Source organism: Dendroctonus ponderosae, unplaced genomic scaffold, assembly GCF_020466585.1.
Source record: "Dendroctonus ponderosae isolate FM_Combo_2020 unplaced genomic scaffold, Dpon_F_20191213v2 Dpon_F_20191213_10, whole genome shotgun sequence".
NCBI lineage: Eukaryota > Metazoa > Arthropoda > Insecta > Coleoptera > Curculionidae > Dendroctonus > Dendroctonus ponderosae.
Genome location: NW_026017111.1, coordinates 2,315,133 through 2,324,754, shown reverse-complemented (window position 1 = coordinate 2,324,754; position 9,622 = coordinate 2,315,133).

Genomic DNA, 9,622 nt, shown 5'->3' with positions numbered 1-9,622 from the left:
GCAAACTGGGAAGCTTCTTACGTCGGAAACGATCCAGTGAGCACAAAAAACACGAATGTAAAATTTTTATTTTTGATCGAAATTTTCATGTGGGAGGGTCGATTTTTTCGACGGTTAATAAGTCGAAAGCCGGTTAAAAGCAAATGACCTAAATTTTCAAGAATATTTGCCAACTTTGACCAAATCTTCGTCCCAATCCACGACCAGAAACAAATCGAACTTAATCCGGAAATTTTACGATTGAAATTTAAAATTCCCCTTTAAAAGCCGATGTTTCATTTTGCCGATACACCAGACTTGGTCATTAAGTTGGGGAAAAAACTCTCGTAAAATATTGTAAGTTTCTGCACAATGCTCGGGCAATATAACTCGGTCATTAAAATGAGTTTTTACTAGATCGACTTTTATGGATTTCTTTACGAGCACCCAGTTCCGAATGGGTTTGGTCTCTCCAGCCAGACTGGATAGATAATCTGCTGCATCAAACCGACTGGAAAAAATTTCTAAGTGGAGCCGGAAGTTCGATAACAGCCCGAAGAATCAGCCAGAACATAAAACACTAAATAAGCCAGCGAAAACCTACTTTTACCCAGGATCTATGAGAATTTTCCAAGTTTTGGTTCATTGCATCACACCAGCAGGCGCACTTTGTTAAGCGTTCAGCGGATTATTCACAATAAAGCTTTCACTTTGAATTTGAAAAAGAACAAAAAAATCATTGCCTTACAAGATCGGGCAACTGCATGCAGCAAAGGATTATTCGGCACGGAAATGCGTCATTTTATGCATCACTGAATCAGATTACATTTGGGAACTGAGAAATTAGCTCAAATTTTATTTTGAAAGTTTTCCCCAAAAAGGCGATCATGAGACCTTGTCGACTAAACATCGAACAAAACGGTTCTTGTTTGTGAAACTCATTTAACATTAACATTGTACAATGTTCCATTGTTGTTCTTCACTAGTTAATGATGAATAAAAAAATCTTTGAGGTTCGAAATGGTGTTTCAATTATTGCAAGTCAGTTGCCCGTAAATATCTGTACTCGAAGAGACAAACCGCCTCATAAAGCGATTTGCCAAATAAATAAAACCCTGACTTCAATTCCATACATATTGAATATCAGCTTAGGTCATACGGGCGTACGTTTCTTATTGAGAAAAAGTCGCTCTATTCTCAGTAACCAGCATTGTCCCATCTTTCTTTAAAATGAGTTTGCAAACAGTAGATTAGAGACACCAGAAAACCAAAGTGGCAAATTGTCTGTTGCAACTCTCCTCGTGTGACACCAAATTGTAAAAATTCGGCCAAACTCCACACAAGCTTTGAAAATGTGTTTAAGGGAAGTTTCCAATACAGTAAAGTGCGCTCCATTCATTGGAGCAAATCTGTTTTGTCCGCAAAAATTGATTGAATATAAGCCGCCAGGCTATCATCGTTTAGAAACGACAATATTTTACATGTGTGCTCAAAGCTTGCAACCTAAGAAGCGCCTCTATACAATATATAGAGTGTTTGAGTACACACTAACGTTGCCATATATTGAAGGTGTGAATGTTTAAAAAAAGCTCTGGCTGTTCAGTGTAGAAGATTGATTTGGTTGCCTTGGGGCGAGGCTCTGCAACTTCAGCAACACCCAATATGTCGGTACGTGACTTTGTTACGAAAACCTCAAAGGAGCTAATCGATCTGGTCAAAACAATGCCCCTTGAACAATAAGAGTGTGTACACTGTTCACACGCTCGGTATTTCATTACTCTTAATGCCTGCTCGCACTGGAATGGATCCGGCAGTGTTGGATTACAATCCGTTTATCTCGGAAAGTGAAACGATTGGAAATTGGCACGGGTTTGTGCCTGTTTACTTGCCAAATGTTGCAATCAAATTGTAGATTTTGCCAGCTTTTCATGTGCTTTCGAAATGATTTTTTTCAATTCGATGACCAATTGCAGCGGGTCAAAAAAATTGCGAATATTTGAGCGAATCCGACGCTGTTCATAGCAGAAATCGCGTGTAAAGTGTGCAGTTACTATGTGCCAAAACTATGGTTCTAAGGAACGGGCTGCATTTTATCACCAGCTGATCTATAGTTTATCAGCACCAATGTGTTGAACTTGACATTGTAAGCGGTCGTTCACGTGCTAGTTTTATGTGTACTTTTCATTTATCAACAATCTAGCTTAGTGGATTTAGGAGCAGGTATTTGATAATGCAGGATAAATGAATAACGGAATTTGATCTCTGCGAAATTACATCTAAAAGCTTTTATTGATAGTGAGCATTTGATTTAATTATTAAACAAATATTTGGTGTAAACTTTGCGAAAAGATGCACACTTCTGAAACAATTACGTAATAATTTAACAAATAACTGGGAGGAAGAGTGCGAAATGTTGCTGGCTCATTGGGCGATGGTCATAGAAAATGGTTTCTTCCAAAGACAATGCAAAACAAGTTTCCACATTTAAGTGGTTGTTGAAATTCATAAATTTTCCAATATATTCCTATGGATTTAAACCAGGTTTAGATTGAGTACATTGTTGCATTAATTAATCCGATAAAAATGCGCACTTTAACACGTGCAGATAGGACAAGTCCGTATGTAAATATCAACTGTAGTTTTTGCATCTTTTATCGCCACTATTGCAAACAATGTGTGAATTCGGCGCCACGTGTATAGATAGATAACTGAGTGAAGCTCAACAAAATAAAAACTGTAAGGATAAGAATGAAGTATGAGATAAGGTATGTGAGTGTGTAATGTTTGCTCCAAACGATATGGACATATTAGCTTAAAAAAATGCACTTGTTACACCTTAACCGCTTATTTGACCTTCCATTGTCGCACAAAGATGTTTCTATCTGATTACACGTTTTGGTTAGGACAACCTCCAACATCCACGCCTCCATCAGGCGAACGCCGAAAATTACAACATTTTGTTGCGGAAGACTTTGCATATCATTTTTGTTAAGATAGGTTCAATCCATTAAAGTTTTACACTTGTGCACGACGTTTTGCTCGACTCAAGATTTGATCAGTTTTGCCTCAAAAAAAATATCTGGAGGAAAAATACCTCAATCTATGAAGTAGAATTTTATTTTATAGGAACCGACAGTTTCACTTTTATCAGATTTTTGGTTAATTCTGCGCAAATTTTAACACATTGATGTGCATTGGTGTCTCTAAACCACGACGTTTTGCAAGCTCAAATGCGATACTTGTTTTTCCAAAAGAGACCAAAAGCAGAAATACCGCTTGAGTGCTCACTCCACGGAGCAGAGCGCATTTTGCTTTAATGCTCAGTTTCACTTCCAGGAGAATTTTGGTTGGTTTTAGGCAAACTGAATTTTGAAGACTCGACTCAGATTCAATAAATTTCAGCTCAAAAACTAGGCCCGTTTGGCAAATGCTGGTGACGCCACTGAATAGATCACACTTTATTTTTTCTGAGCATCGTATCAATTTTCTTTTCGAATTTGTGTGGAATTCGGTGGAACTTTTACACTTAAAATGGCAACATACTGGTTGAAATAACCGTCATTTTGCGATCATGAACGCCCACTTAGAAACTGTAAAATTTTATCGGGCGTAGAAACTGCGAAGAACTTTGAATTGATAATCTGGGTCGGTAACAAGCCACTTAATGATTACAGCGTGTTCTATTGAACACGATAACCTTTGACGTTGATGCAGATCGCAAATGGAAACAAATTGGCGGATTTTTCTCATTTTTGCTTAGTTTTCATTGCATGAACAAGTGGGAAAATGAACGTTCTCGAACGTGATGACGATTAATAATCAGCAAATATTCCATAAGGCCGGCCTTCGCCATACGGTGCATTTGAAAGAAAGAAAAGAGGTTTAAATGAATTTTCATTGTGCAGCAAAATGCAAATGAGCCCAACGCTACCAAGCCATGCCTAAAAGTTCTCGCCTCTAACACCCATCTGATACCGCTGCTTGAAGGATTTTTCAAAATTTTCTGCTCGATCTTTTAACAGCACCTTCGTACTAGGCTTTGATAACGTCGAACTTAAGACATGCCAATGCGGGTTTTCTTGGCAATTTTTTTTCAGCCGATGGAATGATCGATTGTTTCGTTTTACCTTCACGGCCACAATGAATTGCAGATTCGGATCATAAGCGAAACAGCCTCCTGTTTCGTCTGTACAATTCACCGTAGATATTTTTAATGACTTTCTCTGCTTTTTACTAAAGACCAGTTCAATTAATTGCATGCTGTTTTTAGCCAGTTATTAGACAAACACTGACCAGTGGCACTAATACATCATATCTGTAACTGGTCTTGTGGAGTTTTCTTCATATTAATTAGTTACTTTTATCCAAATTGCCGTTAATGAATCGGTTTTTCATCCAATTAAATTCCCACTTAAGATGTGAGACTGATGGATTTGATTATGCTTTTTTCCAGTCGAGGATTTCAGCTCGCGAAACTCATATCTAGATGAATTCGATTGAAAAAGGATTACATGGGCATTCGGCCGCAGCCGGTTTGGCAAAAAGAGTTGCTTAGCAACAATTTTTTTGAACATTCATTGTAGCTAATCAACTTATGCATATTGAGACAAAAAAATGTGTTTTTTGAAGCTGGGAAAGTTGAGTTTTACCACTGCAACCAAACACTCTGATTAAAACTTTGGCTTCAGTTTGAGGCAAGTTCTCAAATTTACGAACAATTTATTAGTGATTAGGGTCTTCTGTATATATATTTAAAAAGTACCCAGTCTCTGCCTGTCCTTGTTTTACGCGTAGAATTTTGCAAACACAAGCTTGCACCATTGACGGAACAATTTGGGCCACAAACTTTGGGCAGTTTTCGAAAATGACTTCCGAAAAACATACGAAACATTTCCAACGCACAAGTATTCTGGTACAAAACTAGCAATTTTTTAAACTCTAGACTCAACTAAGTGAATTGCTTAAAGTAGCCAAACCCAAGTTTGAAAACATCCCGAAAGTTTATGAATCCTCCCAGCAGAGCAATACTTTTTTGCAAATTTGCAACCTCAGTAGCCTAAGTGAGATCGGAAAAAATCCCAAAAAATCAGCAACATCCCCAGAAATTTTTTGAGAATCTAGATTCACTTATCGTCTACGTATGTAGGAAAACTCAGGTGTCTATCTGTTCTAGTTACAAAAGTAGACTGTTTCAAATACAGGAGTGCACAAGTCAATTGGTGATAAAGTCGGCAAACTCAAATTTGAAAAATTTTCAGAAATCCAAAAAAAACTGCGTGCAAAGAATCGCCTTTCCGATATAAAGACTGAACGATGTTCTCTGCAAGTACAAAAAGGCTAGTTAGTCTCTATCTGCTCCAGTTCGACAGTGGGTAGAACTTTTCAATCACAGGATTGCTCTATTGACGCGAAAATTTGCCACCTCAAATCACCAAAATTAAACTGGAAAACTTCCCAATGGGACACAATTTACATGCAATACATAGACTGGAGTGTCGTTTACAAATATGTAGAGCTCGGCATCTCGATCTGTTCTAGTTGCAAGTGTAGATTTTTCCAAACACAGCAATGCACTTGCGCCAAGAATCGCAAGACCTTGCAACTTCAGTTTAAAGCGTTTCCAAAAATGTCTTAGGGATCTGATTCAAATGAAATTTTCGCTGCTTAAAAACGATGCTTTGGGCAGACGCCAGAAGAAATTCCAGTTCCCCAAGTCCTCCAGTTCACAACTTGTGAATTTTTAAAGCCATGGACTCAACTAACTCAATTGCTTCAACTGGCAAACTCAAATTGGAAAAATTCCCAAAGCTCCCAGCAAAAAACCCTACAACATACAGAAAGACGTTGGTATTTTCAAGAGATGTGGAATACTGCAGGTGTCTATCCTCTCTAATTAAACACTTGGAATTTTTCTTGAACATGCTTGCGCACTACCAACGCAAAAACTTAACACCTCTGGTTTGAAGCTGTGCCAAAACTCTCTCAGCAACCCAAATGGCATAAAACTTTGTCCGTTTAAAACTCATGGTGTGTGCAACCGATAGAAGTAATATCAGCTCCCAACTGCCCCAGTGTGAAACCACAGATTTTGTTGAACTCTGGCCAAACTCGAATTTAAAAAGACTTCCAGCCGAAGCAAAGTTTTGTCAAAATATGTGAAAAATTCAGCTCCAAATTTGGAAAACTCCTGCGATAAACGGTTTGAACTTCAATTGGCAAGAGAAATATGGATCGAAACGTTAACAATTAAAGCAGACAAATGGAACATCGATAATTTCCAGTTACATAAAAGGAGCATTAAAGAACCGGCCCAGCAACGCAAGACATGTTCTCGACACTTGCGTTATCTTCCCGTAATTATCTTACGATTGTTCAATTGTGGCCCATCAAATGGAGTGAAATCTGACCTTGCGAGGTGAGAGAAATCGAAAAAACTAAAAGTCCGTCCAAATCATTGGGTCGAAGATTAATTATTGCAATTAAAAAACGATCCACTGACCGATTGGTTATTATGCGTTAACGGCCACCCAAATTCCTCCGAGCTGGTTTGCTGCAGCCTTTAGAATTAAAATGCCAGCATCTTAAGCAAGGCGCCGGATGTCACCCTGTCTGGCAGCATTTTTGCTCCGGAGATTTTAATATACAAAACTTCTTAGTCAGTGGTTTATAAAGTCCTCATCCAATTGTTAATAGCCTGCCAAGTAAGCGATTCGCAATATTTACGACACTTTAATGTCACAAGACTAGACAAACCAGGCCGATAAGAATAAAATGCACATTTAGCAAAGAAAATTAATTAGAACCGATTAAAGTCGGCATAAAACATCGTTTAGTTGTCCGGATGAACTCAGTAAATTTGGTGCGCTTAAGTGTGCGGAAGCTGTTGCGTATAGTGAGTGATAATTTAGTGTCTTCGAAAACTCTTTGCAGTCTTCACGCCTATCAGTGGATGATAGTGAAACCTCCAATATGAGAAAATTCAATTTTATTGAAGCATTCAAATCGGCCCAGTCTACCTGAGTGGTCGTGGCAGTCGGCGATATTTCAACCAACTCACAACCAAGCAGCAGATAACACAAAAAAGTTAACTCTCACGTTTCCAACCGTGGGCGTGACAATGTAAGAAAATCACAAATCTGTAACGGTTAAAAGCTGCAATAAATTATCGCAAATATTGCAGACAGTCGACGAAATTTGCGCCTTTAAACCCGCAAAATTGCAAAAAATCCAAACGCCTCAAGCTCAAGAAGCATCAGCAACTAGATAAAACGGATCAATGTTAAACTGAAAGGCTTGCGCTAGTTTTTCCTGCACATTTCATCGGGCAAAAACAACCGTAAGTGCTGAACAGTTAATGAACCAAAGCAAAAATCTTACAAATGTCTTCCTGCTGGATATGAGGTTGATGAATGAACTTCTTAACCGGGTTGGGCGTTTTTCAATTTTGCCTACTCCAAACACATCAGACATTAGCAATTTCAGTTTTTAACTTAGTTTAATACATTCCTGCCGCTGAATTTTGTTCAGAAGGAACATTGGCATCATCTAACGATGATCCAGAAAGCTTTAGCAACAGTAATAAATTGCCAGCAAAGCTCAACTTCATTTAACTCGCGTTAAACAAACAGTGGCTGTTAAGCCTTTGCATTCAATGCATGAATTAGCAGGCAGGAAGACATGGATGTTGAAGATGATGATGATGATGAAACTGAAGAAGCGGTGAACTTAAAGGATGAGCACATGAAGACTTTGAAGACACTTTAAACGTCTTCGTTCAGCAAAAAAAACATCACGAAGTACTTAGTAGGATAAACTCTTTAAACAGTATCAGCTAGGAAGGTGGAGGGAAGCAAGAATGTTACTAGGTGGGCTTTAAGAGCGGATGACGATCTTCAGAGCAAACCACATTGCAAAACTCTCTAATGTCTTCATTGGCCACACGAGCATATAAATTATGATCATTTACGCTGCCGCAACTTTTTAATGGATCCGGTTAAAATGACACAAAATAACAAATCCATAAACCATCACATTTTAAACAGCTGTTTTCTCCTTGGCCAGCTCAAGCCCATTGCATAATATTTTCAACACCTTAGTCTTAGCTAATGGATAAGCGTTTCTTCACCATCTTGAACCGCACTGAGGGTGATTTTTCTATGATAATTTGACTTGATCGACTATTGGCTAGGGGTTAGCGGAGCAATTTTCCGCAGGAAAAACGATTTATAACTGAATAAAAAAAGCGAAAACCTAATGAGAAATTTAATGAATTAAAGTATTCATGATTGCGGGTTCCAGCAAAAACTAACAACGAGGACGTTTAATCTAAATGCAACATTTCATCTTGTAATGAGGAGAAACTGGTTTACCCGCATACAAAGTAATGAGTGAATCGAACGAAATAACGTAATCAGACTGGCGGCTAATTAAGTTTGGATGACAAACGCATCTTAGCTTCATATGAAGGCTTATGGCACTTCTTCAAGTGTTTACCAAACTTTTAAGCTCTTTAAGGCTTTTGCCCGATTTTATTCCATTATGCCGATGAAATTTCGTAAAATATGGCGTGTAGTTTTGCAGCCATATATTTCTAAGAACTTTGCCCTGCAACGTCAAAGCTTGCCATAGCCTTAAATTGGGGCACCTAAAAACTGAATTTTTTGCCATTTTTTATTTCAATGTGTATTAATCAAATGCGTCATTACTCGCGCAATTTTCCTGGAAATTTTCCGAATGCATGCTAGTTTTGCTCTCAAATTTAATGTTTTTTCATATTCAATGAAAACGAAATCCAGTCTCCAAGAATCCGAGTGATTTGCCGCAAAATTCCTCCACATTAACTGTATTCGCTTGGGCAAAAAAACCGAATCACTCAGTATATCGAAACATGTTGCCGTTTTACTTGGAGGATTAATGTCTTGTTTTTCAGCCGAGTATTTTTGCTGACACTGGCTTGCAGCCATTTCTTGGTGCCGTTTATTTATAAAGCACGAAAAAGGGATTAATATCACTGGAAGACAGTTTAGTGTGCGTTAAATCCTGCAAAAAAAAGAATTTAACACATTTTCTTGGAAGTTTTGCTAAAAGTCAACTTAGACAATGATTTGTTGATAATTTGGGAAACTAAACAGAACGAGGCTTAACAATGAAACAGAATTCATTCGGAATAATCCATCAAAACTTCTTCAGGATCCAGTCAATTTTTCGGCTTTTGAGATGCTTTTCATGCGGTTATATATAACTGGTTTTCTAGTCTGATTTCACGCGTCTTTTTCAAGTCAACATTTTAGTTTCTATTGCAGGCTTCAAATTTTTTATTTGTTCAACTGCTAATAAAAATTCCGCGTTACATAAAACCATCTTCAGCGCTGTGATTGCTAGAATAATTTAAAGTAATGACTGGCAAATCAGCAATCAATCAAAAGTTTCCACGAGATTTAAGCTGAAAAATCGAATAGTTTACTGGTTTTGGGAATAACATTTAAATCCCGACTGCTCACTGCTTTAAAATAGTTTAACCTCAAAACTTATAAGTTTTAAGCGCTGAAGGTTCAAGTTAGAACGTAGCAACGCAAAGGACATAGTGCATCTCTCTTAGATTGCAATGTGGGCGAGAGGGAGATCCGATGCAAGCTGCGCTCTG